General features: G+C 40.0%; 1 protein-coding gene across 2 annotated transcripts in view; it reads right to left on the bottom strand.

Moving 5' to 3' along the window:
* CDH11 (cadherin 11) overlaps positions 1-15,265 on the bottom strand; it is an 86,177-nt gene that overhangs the window by 46,120 nt on the left and 24,792 nt on the right. The gene's annotated exons all lie outside the window — the stretch shown is intronic.

Here is a 15,265-nt window from a genome sequence, read left to right as displayed (position 1 = left end):
AGCAAGTTTTACTTGCAAAAAATAGTAATTTTGTAAAAATGGTAATTTTGCAAGCAAATGATTTTTTTTTTTCATAGAGGACCCCTTTTGAACTAATTCCCAATTCATATGAATGAACGAAAACAAAGACTAAACCTGAATAAACTTTCTCATTTTGATAATTTGTCTGATATCTTTACAGATGACTTTGCAGCTCAAGATTCCTTTTCCCCAAGACATTTGAAGTTGCTTAGATAAGCATTTCTCAAAATATCCTCTTACATATCCCTATGGTCTAATTTTTTCAAGATGTGCTTTTGCTTTTAAAAGCAGCAAATAGTTGATAATAGATACGACCAGTCCTCAACCTGACCTGCTGCACTATTGAGCTTTTTTCTGTACGTGGACCTGACCACCAGACAGCCAAGTGCCCACGTACATAATAATTTAACTGTCAAGTAAAGGCTCCATTTTCCAGTTATGGTGCATTTAAACAGACATGAGAGGTTACAAATCAATATTTTTGTAGCACTAATCACTATTTAAAGCAAATAAATCTTCATATTAAGAGCAAGCAAGGAAACTCCTCCAGATATCAATTTTCCTGAAAACCATGATTTAAGACAGCTGAATGAATTCCATCATTACTACAGCACAAGACAGCTTAGCTGATTAATTGATACACAGGTATCAGATATTACTTTTACTGCATATTGTGTTTTTATCGGAATATGACTTCAACAGTAAGGGTCTACTAACTCTAACACCTTTACAAAAGGGAGAAAAGCCAAAAGAAAAACAACTGCTGTATTTACAGAAGGCTGTTTCAAAGTCCAATTATAATTACAAGAAAACTCCAAGAAACACCCATTAAACAGTTCCAATGCTCCAAACAGATTTGACACAGTGGCACTTTAAATCAAATCTCCTAACAAGATTTCTCTTTTTTTTGTAGAATAAGCCATGTCTTCAGAGTCGGTTTATAGAAAGTGACAACTCCAACAATTTTGAAATGTTGCTAGTTAGAGGAGAAAAAACCCACCCCAAACCCCATTGTCACTATGGTAATTATTTCACAATGCCTGATGTTAAATGGGCAGTCCTGTGGCCTAAGAAGCAGCTGAATCCTGCATTGTCCTTGCATGATAAAAAGATTTGAAAGTCTGAAAAGCAGAGGAACGGAATCTCACAGCTTCTTAGGCTTCGCTCTGAAAGGGCCATTGTAACATCATCATAAATCCTGGGCTCCCCAGGCACTTGACAACTAAAGCAGTGGACAATAGAATTCTTGTGTCGAACAAAACACTCCTTGTCTGCCAAAGGGCTTATCTGCTTCATTTACAAATGTCTTTCATTGTACCAAAATAATTCTCCATTAGAAAAACTATTAGGAACAGAACTAAATAAATATTCACAGCTTTGTGGTCTGTTTGGCAAAATGAATAAACTAATACAATCAAGGAGCATGCAAAACAGGAGATTTAAATCGAGGAAACTCAAACCAACCCCAAACCTCTATTTATTGCCCTCTCTTCGTTTTCCCTTTTCCTGATAGCAGGGAACGACACTGACTCCACATTTGTCTCTATAAAAAAGACCTAGGTACATTACACACACTAAATAGATGAAAAATATCAGAAATCTGCAAAGATCTCAGATTGGAGCAACATTGTATCCAATGTGCTTGTAAAGTTAAATATTTCCGGAAGAGCAATTGCAGGAATAAACTTGGGAACATAGCTGAGAGTTTAATGAAATAGAGACAAAACACTTACAATCATAAAAGGATTTAAACAGTCGATTTATAACTACATGTTTAGCTCCTTGTTACGGAGAGATGCAAAGGCACTAGGGATCAGTTTCTGAAATGGAATGGTCGCCAGATTATTGCAACTTTTTTCAAGCCCAATGAAAATTCTGGCAGCTGTCATAGAAACGAGTGAGAGAGACTAATATATTCCAAATATATATATATATATATATGCAACTTCAAAAAGCTTTCCTAACATAGTCAGAATTCCATTGCATCAGGTTTCCCCATAAACAGTTATCTGATTACAATTTACTTGAGAAGTGCTTATGGAAACCATTCACAATTATTAAGGAAAAACCCCACCAGTCTAAAGTATTGCTCAAGCAAACATATTCCAAGTGCCAGACTAATCCGTACGGCTGAACTAAAACCCAAAGAAACTGAAACTTCTTGATTGAATTATTGATCATAAACTACTTATGCAAATCCAATAGGGAAACAATGTTTTCACACGGCCCAGGCAAATGGGCCGAGCGGCTGAATAGCTTTTTATCCCGTGTCTAATTATTACAAGGCTACAAAACATACAGGAATTTCTAACCTGTCACCATCCCTAGAGGTATTTAAGAAACGTGTAGATGCGGCACTTCAGGGCACGCTCTAGTGGCAGAGATTGTAGGGGGTTTGGTTGGACTCGATGATCTCAAAGGTCCTTTCCAACCATGAAGATTCTATGGTTCTATGCTTAAACAGATATGCAAGTGGGAAAATTAAATATTCAGAATGTATACAATAAACAACAATACTGTTTAAAAAGCAAAAAAAAGAGCCTAACAACATTCAAAATAAAAATAACACAGGTTTAAGCTCCCAATCACAAGACAGAAGCCAAGATTTAGGAATATGTGAGCTTTCCACAGTCGTACGGTGAATTTGCAATCTGACCCTGCCACACACCACTTAACCTCGGAGCCATTTCTAAAAGTGAACAAAGGCACACTATCAAGACTTCTGCCTACGAAAAATGTATAAAAATCAGAGGCAAGGGGCCTGAATTCAAACCTCCCACGCGCCAGCTGAGTATCTCTACTGTTTGGGTGCAGAGCTTCACCATTTTTTCCCTCACCTTCACTCCTCAATGAATAATTAACTGTTTTAAAGATAAAGGTGTATGTATTGATTTGACATAAAGTTTAAACCTGACATCCCGTATGCCATTTTTGCCATTTTTGCTATTCTATGCTATGCAATGCCGAAACTCCCCTCCTCTCGAAGCTGCATCTTCTGTATAAATATAATTTGCGTAAAGTTATTCTGATCATTTACGTAATTCGTAATTCAGGACGAATTTTGTCTCCCACAAAATCTGTTTCCTGACAACTCTCATAGTTTTATTCTAGTCCCTACCAGACAACACACAACCACACCATGTTCGTATCTAGTCAGCAGTGTCTTTAGGTATAAAAAAATGGATCTGCACTGAAGTTTAAGTCTCTTAGTGCAAACCCAGCATTTAACCCTGCTAGAGAATATGTATCTGGGTGCCTTGACTAGGAGGGCAGCATCCTTGGCTATGTATAAATTGCTTCTGGAAGCTATTATCTTAGCATCTAAATAAGCTTATGCTCTGAATCACCTTCCAGGAGAATCTATCTTTTTCCACTTAACTGCAGGCAGCTAAGTCAAGTAATGTGAATCCCTACATGCGGCCACCAATATAGCATCCTAGAATGATTTAGGTGGGAAGGCACCTCTGGAGGTCATCTGGTCCAACTCCACTACTGAAAGCAGCACCAATTTCAAAGTTACTTTAGGTAATTAAGGCTGTCACTTCGTCAATGTTAATAGCTGAAATTAGCAGCATGACCAAGGTCTCCCTGTGTGGACACGAAAGCTTTAAGGACTTACTGCCTTATGCTGAAAGACGGTCACATGAAAAGTAACAGAACAAAACAAAGGGCAAGCATTGCATCAGGAAGAATAAAAAGGCAATCTTGTATAATTTGCCTTGTAAATACATACCTACGCAATTACAGGGTCTATGGGCAGGTCATGGCCAATGACTTTGACAACTGATGGCATTTGGGGTCCTGGGGGATGTCTGCAGCACTCCGTGTGTGCTCCTAAGCACCCAGAGCAGACCTAAGGCGCACCCCACACCCAGCAGCGGTGACGGAGGAGCGCACGCTTCCTCTCTTACTGCCTTCCTCCACCACCATACTTCAACGCTTCAGACTGGTTTAATTACCTGCTGGTTCTGAGGTAGGGAAGTGTGACTATCTGTATTTTACAGCACAGAGTTCAGTGTGTTCAGCTAAGTTTTCAACCCATAACTCACATAAGCGGCTTGTCATAAAATGAGGTTTGAAAACTGATTTTGAACCAAACAGTTGTATCATCTCGTACCTTCCTGCAGAAGGAAAGAAGGACCTTGCCACCCAAGGGGATGTCCTGCGCAAGGCAGGACATGCCAGAAAGGGAGGGCATGCAAGAAAAGGACAAAAGAGAAGGTTTCACACAAACGAGGTTCTGTTCAAAGCAGGTAAACGGCCTGTTTCTCTTTCTCATGTACTGTTCTGATTTTATATTACACCCTCTACCAAAATATTTTCCCTTGGTGTTCCCATCCTTTCACCATGCCTCTGAGTGCCGTCTAACATTCCGCAGGTCGCAATGCCGCAAGCCGGGAACTGGCGAGCCTGACTGCTTCCCAACAGTGGGCATTGAGTAGTCATCGACCGTCCTGAATATTAAGCTGTTAGACGCGGAGGCCACAAACGATGGCAAAAATTAACAAACTAAAAAGCAGAATAGCTGCATGCTCTCACGAGAGACAAAAAATGCACCTTAATGCTTTTCAGATTATTAACAGACTGCAGACTAAAGCTCAAATCTCATCTGTCCAAGGCCAAATTAAATAGCACTAAGAGAAGAGGTTCATGTGGGCTCACATGGAACAAGTTAGCCGCCCTCAACAAACCTCTTTACAGATCACGAGCACCCAGGCCCTGTGCTCACCCAATACAATATGACTTGTTCAGTTTTTTTCTTGCTTTTGGGTCACAAGTGCCTGAAGGTAGACCATAGGCCCTTGAGGATAAAGTCTGTATTAATTAGCTTCATGCTGCTCCAGTCCCATCCTATCCAGGTACTAAGAATACAAGTGGATTGGGAGGCCTGAAGGCAGGTATGTTCTGTCATTTTAAATATCATAAATGGAGCCCTCCATTTCCATGCTTCCAACTTCTAAACCTAAATTTGGAAGAAGAGGATCCACAGCAAGCAGATACATACTTTTTATACAAACGTGCCTATATAGATATATATACACACACATAAATAAATCTTAATAAAAATATTTTATACAACTTCCTCATGCATAAACAAGTATTTCTGTGTACCACATTGTATATAATTTGAACTCCCTGCATTTGGAAGAAGTCTTCATTTGCCCTCTAAAAGCTTGACTTTTTATATTTTCTGTCTAACAGACAAACTTAAACTTACCACCACCAGTAAAATGCTCCTATAAATTGTCTCTTGGATAAACATATTATACATACAAAGCACACGAAATCAGTTACTAGCACTGCAAGAGGCATACAGAATTGCCCTAAAGCCTTCTAAGCCATGCTGGAACTCAGCTTCTGCCAGCAGCAGATGTCAGAGACTACTAGAGTGGGATCTTGTTGTCATTGAAATATTTTTATGGCAAATTTTCCCTGCAGATTTTGTTGTTGTTGTTGTTTGTTTCCTCCCCTTGCCATTTTCATATTCATATTTTTTGGTGCTTTTCTTCCACTAACCACAAATGGTCAGATCCTTCCTTTAGAGCAAAGCTATAGCAAAGACTGTCTTCACTAGCATTTGGAGCTCTATTTATCTTATCTTTCCCTGCTGCCAATTTCAGAAGGCTCTTCTCTGTTTCTTTCCTCTGGCTTTCTTCTGCTCTCTTTTATCAATCTCTTCTAGTGACCTGAAAAGAAAACCTAAAAATTGAGAGGCACTGAAGTATATGCTGAATGCCCCCATTAGTCGAGCTGTAGGGGACACTCAGCACAGAAAAAAAATATTCAACTAACCTTTCAAAAAATCTTTATATAAACATTCTACAAAATCATCCTGCTGGTTCCAGGTCCACTGGAGACACCCAAGAAAGAATAATTCTGGGGCATCAGAGATACCATAAAGGAGAATAGCTCAGAATTTGACCAAGAGACTCAAGAGAGATGGAGTTCTTTGGTCTTAGGGACATTTTTTCCTACCTTCTCCCTTTTATTAATAAATAAAGAAAAGGGGAGTTGTTCAAAGTCACCACAGAGATCTGACATTTCTGAATTTCTGTGGGCCTCATTCAACTCACTGAATATCTCTGTCATCCCAGAAAGATACAGGATTCATTCTGGGAAGCCTATTGCAAACCCGGCAACGACTTTTTTAAAAAGTTGAGTTCAGTCTTATTTCTGGACCGAATACACCCTTTTCCCCATTCTCCTCCATCCTCCTCCCTAAGTCCCACAGGTCATAGCTCGTCTAGATCTAGGGAGGGTGGAAGAAAGGGGAAAATGGATAGTAAACTCATTTTAGGTGAACCAAAAGGCATTCTGTCTCTGTCTTTCCTAGCCGTCTTTTCCTCATTTCCTTTTGTGTTTTCTCAAAGGACATTACACAGTTGGCTTCTCAATCAAGGACAAGGCAATGTCAAACACATTAATTTGTCTGTGAAACAGTCTTTAAGTGTTGACAAAACAAAGCTTAAAAAGACAGACAAGCTAAACATTACCAATTCCAAAACCAAACCAATTTGAGTTTTCAGGACTGAACAATAGTGACCAACTGATATTTTGGTGCGATCCTCAACAGTACGTGATTTTTAAGGAATGGTAATTAAAGATACCACAAAATATCAATGAGTAAGTATAGAACTTGGAAGACGCGCAAGCACTAAGAGCAGTTCATGATGCCTGATGTGCAGCCTCTACTCACAACTAATGCAGCTTTCCAGAATTTCAGCAATGTTTATAGCAAGGATTACATGATTTTCCACCGCCTATCATTTCAGGATATTCCACTCTAGAAATCACAATATACTTTTATTTTTCATGGAGATGTTTTGCTATTTGGTAACATGCCTACCTAGCTGTTCTTCGGAGTTGAAACATAAATGCAGATCTGTATTTCAGCTGCATCATGTAACGAAGTGCTTGTAACACTGAAGTTCACAGCCAGAATTAACCGGAATATTCAACAATATTAATATTTAACATTTGTCTGCTATTCATTATGCCTCCCAAATCCCATCGAGACTTTATTTTTCTGTAGTGTAATTATTATAAGCTACAAGCAAGTGCATTGTGAGGTTTCTTCAAAACAATGATTGTGAAATAGAAATATGCACAACCAAATAATAACGGAGTGAGTGCTCTGCATATTCAGGAGAAAATGCATGATTAGGAAAGAATTACTACTGATATTGATGGGAGTTTTGCCTGATAGCAATAGTCCTAGGTGCTATAAAGGCATTTGCTTTAAATAACAATAAATCAGCTCCAGAGTACTATATCACTAGCAATCAAATAGTTAACTCACATTCAGCCAATGAAGATATATTTACGAAATAAAAAGGAGAATAAAAAACTTAAAAACAAACAAACCAACCAATTCCCCCTACTTGGTTAAAGCTGAGAACCTATCATCTCCGCTATTTTAAATGATTTCAGAAATGCAGCTACTCTCTCAGTTTCAGCTGCTTTCTTTTGGGACTCAGACAGGAGTGCCCAATGTTAACACATCTAGACAAAATGGAAGACTACATATGGAAATAACCTAATGCCTAATAAAAATCAAAGATAACTTTATAATAATGAAAGAAGTCGCTTTGCCAACCATGCAGAAATGTGACTCCCCAGCAAAAGCATGGAAAGGTCTAATTGCCAAAAGCTTATCTAAAAACACGTAAGCAGAATAATTTTCATACAGCAGTAACTTTTTTTCCGTTTCAGCTGAATTGGACAATGATGGAAGAATATTCCAGGCCATAACTTAAGTCTCCTGGGTGGCCTTGGGCAGATTTGCTGGGAGTTTCTACACACTATATTGCTGGCAGATGCGAGCTTTTTCCACCCAAGTTCCAAGCTGAGTTGAAGCTGAATAAATGCGGTTAGCGCAGCACCGTGCCCAACCCACCAAGTCCTACTGTGAGCCGAGGCATATGAGTTTGAGATCAGACCTGCTAATTCAGATTTGGCACGGCGATAAACATGTTTGTGTAGCTCCGGTGGGCTGAGATTCCATCTGCCAACAATAGACTTTGTCGACATGCCCTCTGCTCCTCAGCTCCATCACTGAACCGGAGATAATAATTAACGCCTGTATGTGAGAAGTGATATTGTGAAGGCAAGTTAATTTACTCTCACAATCAATGTTAACATGCTCTAAAACTACAATCATGTAGCCGTGTAGTTATTACTTAAGGGAGTAAACCATTTTCCACATGCATGCTACGGAACCGAGCCAAAATAAGGCTATATACATACTTAACGTTCACTTTGGTGAGCTCTACACTTGGGTAATATGAATAGATACTCACGTCTTTGGTATTTTCTTCAGGTTCACGAGACTTAGGAGTATTTGACAACTCAACACACCTAAAGAGACCTGGTATTTTGTTTTCTGAAAGCGTCAATGTAAACAAGTCACTTAATAAGTTTACCACCTGAGTGTGGACAACTTTGCTTCAACACCTTGCTGATTCTCCAGTCAGTATTCACAGCGATTGTAATTGTCATGTAGTCCTTTTTAACGGACAGCATTCTGCATGCTAAATTACGGCTGAACGCTTCAGAAAATTCATTTGAGAAGTTTCAAATGACAATAATAAGCTTCCTCACTCCCTTTTTAAAAAGAAATCTAATTATTCATTCTGTCAATCTCATGCAAAATGTTCACTGTTTTTACATTATTGTTTACTTATTACTGTAACTGTAGTGCACAGAGAAAGAGAGAAGATGAGGAATAAACCACAGAAACTCCACTGAAAGTTGGATTTTTTTCTTTTGTATTTTGTATTTTATTCATGTGCTGGCTTTATGCTTTTATTTTGCAGGGCGCAGGAACTTTCCCGACCACATTTGAGAAAATAAGCCTCAACGATCCCCCACATCAAGACAGCACAATTTTTGTGAGTGGTTTCATAAATTATCTTCCCAAATACTTTGTGAAGCAATATCTTGTGGTATTGAGAAATACACAACGCTGTAACTCAAAAGGTCAAGATTTCACGGTCTGAAACACGGCACATCCACAGATGTGGCACAACCCTTGTCTTGGTGTACGATAATCCACCCATTTACCCAAGGTTTCACAGTGCAGGCACAGCCTTTACAGCCCCTGGAAACACATAAACCCACAAAGCTGCACCTTATGCTATGCAGATGTTAATAAGCGCCTTAGGAACAGGAAATAAAATCGCATGTTATCAGAAATATGAACCACAGACAGTTGGAAGTGGAGCTGCTGAGCTGCACTTTTTTTCCCTACAGGTTTCTTTGTGCCCTGAGTTTCCAGTGCTAAAGTTACCTCATTCCAGCACAGAAATATTCAAACTAATTAAAAATAATAATTGCAGGAAAGGATACTTACAAGGAATAAAAAAATAATCCCAAGTATCAAAGTGATTTAGGAGCATAAATTCTACTGGAAGTCTGAAGTTCTTATATGATTAAATCACATTGACTGTGAAAAAACCTTGCGATCTCGCGCATTTGCAGATCTTCCCCCATAACAGCAAACTCAAACCTCATAATTAAATGTAATAAACCCATGTGTGCAATGAAACTTCAGTGCAACTGTTCGGTACCTTTCAGCAAACGTCATTTATTTTCATTTCCAAAATGAGAGCCAGCATTGGGTTTATGCTGTAAAGAGTATACTTTCCCAGAAACTATCCAGGTAGGGAGCAGACTGTTTGCTGAGGGCCTATGTGCAGGGCCAGCGACTGCCTACGGACACTGCAGGGCTGTGCCAGACCGGGGAGCAGTCCCCAGGGACACCACGGGAGCAAAGTGGTCCCCAAGGGACACCACATGTCACCATACTCGCACTTACCAATCTGTCACCTCCAGGAATAGAAAGACCCAGAAAGCCAACCACATCCTGGGCTGCATCAAAAGAACTATGGCCAGCAAGGTGAGGGATGGCATTCTCCCCTTCTACTCTGCTCTGGTGAGACCCCACCTGGAGTACTGTGTGCAGCTCTGGAGTCCTCCCCACAAGAAGGACACGGACCTGTTGGAACAGGTCCAGGGGAGGGCCACGAAGATGCTGGGAGGGCTGGAGCCCCTCTGCTGTGAGGACAGGCTGAGAGAGCTGGGGGGGTTCAGCCTGGAGAAGAGAACGCTCCGGGGAGACCTCGGAGCCCCTTCCAGTCCCTAAAGGGGCTCCAGGAAAGCTGGGGAGGGACTCTGGATCAGGGAGGGGAGCCATGGGACAAGGCGGAATGGCTTTAAACTGGAAGAGGGGAGATTTAGATGAGATATCTGGGAGAAATTCTTTCCTGTGAGAGTGGTGAGCCCCTGGCCCAGGTTGCCCAGAGAAGCTGTGGCTGCCCCATCCCTGGAGGTGTTCAAGGCCAGGTTGGACGGGGCTTGGAGCAACCTGAGCTGGTGGGAGATGTCCCTGCCCAGGGCAGGGGGATGGGACTGGATGATCTTCAAGGTCCCTTCCAGCCCGAACCATTCTATGATTCTGTGACCCACTCCTCACCGCATGTCAGGGTTGTGTCCTAAACTCAGCGCTGAGTAGAACAGAGCAACTTGTGAAATAGAAAGACAAGTTTAGCTGTCTCAAGAAAAAAAAAAAAAAAAAAAGAAAAAAGAGAGCCTTAAGAATGCAGCCAGCAAGCTTTGAAGAGCCAGCAGGCTCCCATGTTAGCCATATGCCTTCATATGTCTGTTCTGTGGGAGTGTTACAGCTCCTGCTGTTCCATTCTTCACTTTTTAAAGAAAATGTTACAAGGCCACAAGGACTCACAAACATTTGTTGACATTTCTTCTGGGTCAGCCTTAGGAGGCCTGCAAGAATTTAAACATATGGCAGTATTTAGTTGCATGAGGGAATGGGTTGTTTCAGAGAAAAGCAGTATTTAGTTGCAAAACAGTTTAATCCACCATAAAGGTTTTAATTTTTTTGGCCAAAATCCAAACTTGTCTCATTATTTTTTTCACATTATATTTTTAAAGCAACAGCAGCCTATCAGTTGAGCTGTTATTATGAATATTTCACAGTATTTTCTGCTGTCCTCCACACAAAAAATATCTTGATCTGGGCGGTTCCAGATCAAACAGATTTGATGCGTGTTTACGTTTGAAATGGGGAAAAATATAACTATTGAAATGAAGGTTATTTCCCGAACTTGTCGAAGGACACAGAACTCTTGCTATTTTGAACTACAAGATTACCTGAACTGGGTTCTCAACGTGTTTCAGAAACAGTACGTATGCGTTTGCAAAGCTGCAAAATGGGATTTCTGAGGCTTTATCTTGTTATTCAGATGACATTGTTCTAAGTCACTCACTAGTAAACACACAATAGCTCACTCACTGGCATTCTTTATATCTTGCTGTTAAAAAAAAAATCACATTGCACACAGAGATGTGAGCGGAGGTTTGTCTCAAGCCATGAATAAAGGGCAGCGCAATGTTAAACTTACTCACCCCCCCCGGGAACACACCTGGCACAGCTGTACTGACTGGGCTGCAGCATCAGGTGTGGGCCAGAGCAACCTGCCCCACACGGCAAGGTAAAAGCCCTGTGCAGACCTTTTTCCTTCACTGCTTTTTTCCTTCAATATTACAGCACACTAACAAAGGAGCTCCTGCTGCCTTTTTCACTTGCATGATATTAAATAGGCCACAATCTTGTCTACTAATTGTATAGCCCAGTATTTAAAACCACTAATTTAAGCAGTTGAAATGGAGGGTTCTTGCATGGAAAACAAGGATGCAAGAGCTATTCTCTGTTAAAGAATATATTTTTTTTCCTGAACTATACAGCAGACATGGCTTTTAAAAGGTAGACCTGATCCACAAATTATGCTTTTCCTAAAAATGGTTTGTTAACTAATATCTAATCTAACACATTCATAGACTCACAGAATGGTTTGGCTTGGAAGGGACCTTAAAGATCTTCCAGTGCCACCCCCTGTGCTGGGCAGGAACACCTCCCACTAGACCAGGCTGCTCAACGCCCCATCCAACCTGGCCTGGAACACCTCCAGGGATGCTAATATGAACCAGGCGTTGTCAAACAAGCTACTAGTTCTTGCAAGCAGCTACAAGGCAGGAGGAGGACTCGTGTGTGTCCTTGCAGCCATCCCTCGCCACCTGGCAGAGCAGAGCCAGGGCAGGATGGCAGGGGAGGGCTGCTGGGGGACACCGCTGCTGCCGCTGCGGTGGCAAAGCCTCTGCCCTGGCGGACACCGCGTTAAAAGCCAACAGAAAGATGGAGGAGACCAGGGATTTTGGTAGGATTTCTGAGCAAGCAAGCAGGCTGCAGAACTTTGAAACCATGCTCCTGTTGAGCAAACCCCTGTGGTTTCGAACAACATTCTGAAGCCTAAAAAGGAACCCATGGTTATTGCAGTGAAAACAAGTGTAAGAAATCCACTTCTCAATGACTGAGATGGATAAAGAAGTGTTATGGACATTATAAGGGAAAGGCAAAGTTATCTAATTTTAACAAGTATATTTGCACAAATAAACGAAACCCGCGGCTGAGGAAGTTCAAAAGCTATAGGTGGTACGCTTTTTGTATGCACTTCCTTGGGAGTTTGTTAGCTGGCAGCAGGCCAGCATTAGCCAGCATTAGGCGCATTAGCCGTGGGGGTAGCCAGAGAATGAATTTTGCTTATGTGTGTTATACATATTATACAGTGGATTATTCCAACAATTCCAAAAATATATTATTCCAATTATACACTGGAAAAGCATCAAACATTCTGAAATCTAAAATGAGTCAGAGGACAAAATTTTGCCATTGCAAATTGTGTGGACATATAAATGATGTGAATGAAATGTCAAGTCAAGTTACTTTTACCTAACTTCCATACTCTCAACAAAACTGTCATCCAAATTTGGTTAGAGAGATAACTATCCAAACCATTGCAGACTTTGCAAGTCCTTGTGAAACAGAGCATGTTACGCTTTGCAAAAATAAACTTTTTATAGTTTTGCTAAAATTAATTTGACATTTCCTGAAAGTTATCCACCTACAGCTAACCTTTATCCAAAATTACCTTTTATTCTTAACTGTTCAGTAATAAACTGCATGAAGCATTCTGATACTAAGGGAAGGTAAAACTGAGTTTCCGGATCCAGTTATCAGCAATGATCACAACCAGGCAAGTGAAGATTACTATGAGTAAGAACCCGTAACTTAAACAATAAAAACAGGAAACAATAAATCAAACAAATACTGATTGTTAGCCACCATGTAACAAATCCAATGACTCAGGGATGGGAAGATTTGTGCTCAAAAGCTGAATTTGGTCATGATGGAAGGTCCTGACTATACAGAAGCCACATTGCACGGTATGAAGAAAGTAGTGTCCTCGGCGCAAATCAGCTGCAAAGATTTTAGTCAAATGCACACTTGATGCAGTAAATAAAAATTAGTAGTCGAAAACAAAGAGTCTAACACAGCCATGCCCAACCTTGCAGCTGAATTCAAAGCTTAAGAATATGAGAGCCAGATGGATCAAAAGAGATACCAGCAGCACGAGAAAAATAACAAAACAATGAATAAAAGGGACTGTATGACTCACTCAAATGTCAGCAAGAAAATGGCATCAGAGAGCTGAAGCCATCAGCTGGTAAGAATAACTAAAAGGTTAAAAATAAGTTTCACGTATTCAGAGTGGCAGGAAGACTTAACAGAAAACTTTTCATTGCCTTCAATGGCAGGGCTGTAAAGTAATTAAAGCTGGGAATTGCAAAGAAATTTGTACAGTGAAATTCTTATACAAGCATTTGGCATTAAACTCACATTCTTGCCAACATTATGATGGAAGGCAAGACACACAAGTACATTTTTATCTTTGAGTACGGCAAACAATAGAAATATTTCAAGTACCCCAGTGTGAGAAAAAAAAGGCACGTTAGATTCTTGAGTCCACAAATTAATGACATTTTTCAAGAAAAAAAAAAAAAGAAAAAGACAGATTCGGTTCTGGATCTGGACAGAACACAAACAGATACAGCAAGGCTGTGTTGAGCGGGGGTTCCTACCAGAGTGAGAGTTTCTCGCAGGATGCTGGTGGCATGCTATGGGTTTTCTCAGAGCAGTTGTGCTTTGGACTCTTGGAAACAACTTTAGCTATCAGTTTTGTATTGAGGAGAACTTAATTCCGATTATCCAATATCAGAGAAGAGTTTGTTGCTGTATTTGGCTACTTACCCCTATCTAATTCATTCCCCTTTTACATGATAAGAAATAAGATATTCTGATACACCCGTGAGCAATTATAAAAGCTATGCAAATATTGCCAATGTATCTATAAATATTCATTTCGTATTAAATCTTTTTGATCAGACTCACACACTTTCAGATTCTATTTCTGCAAATATTTCCCTGAATTCAGATTATCAAGCGTGTTTGCTGAAACAGCATGTTTTAAGTAACTATTCATAGCAGACTTTCAACTTGTAATTGCTAATATTCATGTCAGAAACCTAACTCAAAGAACTACACTTATCCATTTAGGAAACTGAAGGTTATCACATTACTTGTACATCCCATCAACACAGCTCAAAATGCATCAAACGGCTCACAAAAATTACCAGAATAAAATACGATTCTGCTAACAATGCATGTTAGTGACCTTGGGCAAGCGGTCTACTGAGATGAGGAAAGCTGATGACATACACAAGTGTTTGATGAATATTTTGCTGAAATTAACAAATTTTCAATGAATCTATTAGTACGTAACTATTGCATGAACATACGGCAAACAAAAAAGCAAGATGACCAAAGATGAATTCTTTGTTATAAATTAACTACCCTCCTATATCTCAACTACAGATACACAAAATGTCTGTACATTAAATGGACTCATAATGCTTTACTAAAAGGTACAATTCTAGAATAAACAACGGAAAATTAAGTCGATGTGGTTTAATATTGTTCTTTGTAGACCTGATGTACCTCCAGCCGAAATCGATGCAAGCCAGTTAAATAAATGCTCTTGGCAGCTACTTGTTTGTGCCTTAACGTATTAGCCATTCTTTTGATGAAATCAATATTTATTAATGATTTTTTTCACTTTTAAAACTCTGGAACTGTTTCTGAAAGTCACCAAATGCATACCGCCTTCTGCGCAAACTTGTAGACAAATAAACTTTGACTATCGAGTTCATAATTGCAACACATTTTCAACTCCTACACTTCTGTATTATTCTTGGGTCAATATTTGTATTCCTTCGCCTGCTCGGCATGAGACAGTGTTTCAGCTACTTGTAAAGATTCTCATCCAGCAAA

Source organism: Rissa tridactyla, chromosome 4, assembly GCF_028500815.1.
Source record: "Rissa tridactyla isolate bRisTri1 chromosome 4, bRisTri1.patW.cur.20221130, whole genome shotgun sequence".
In the NCBI taxonomy this organism is placed as follows: Eukaryota; Metazoa; Chordata; class Aves; order Charadriiformes; family Laridae; genus Rissa; species Rissa tridactyla.
The sequence above is the reverse complement of the archived record's forward strand: the minus strand, read 5'-3'. Positions and strand labels throughout refer to the sequence as shown.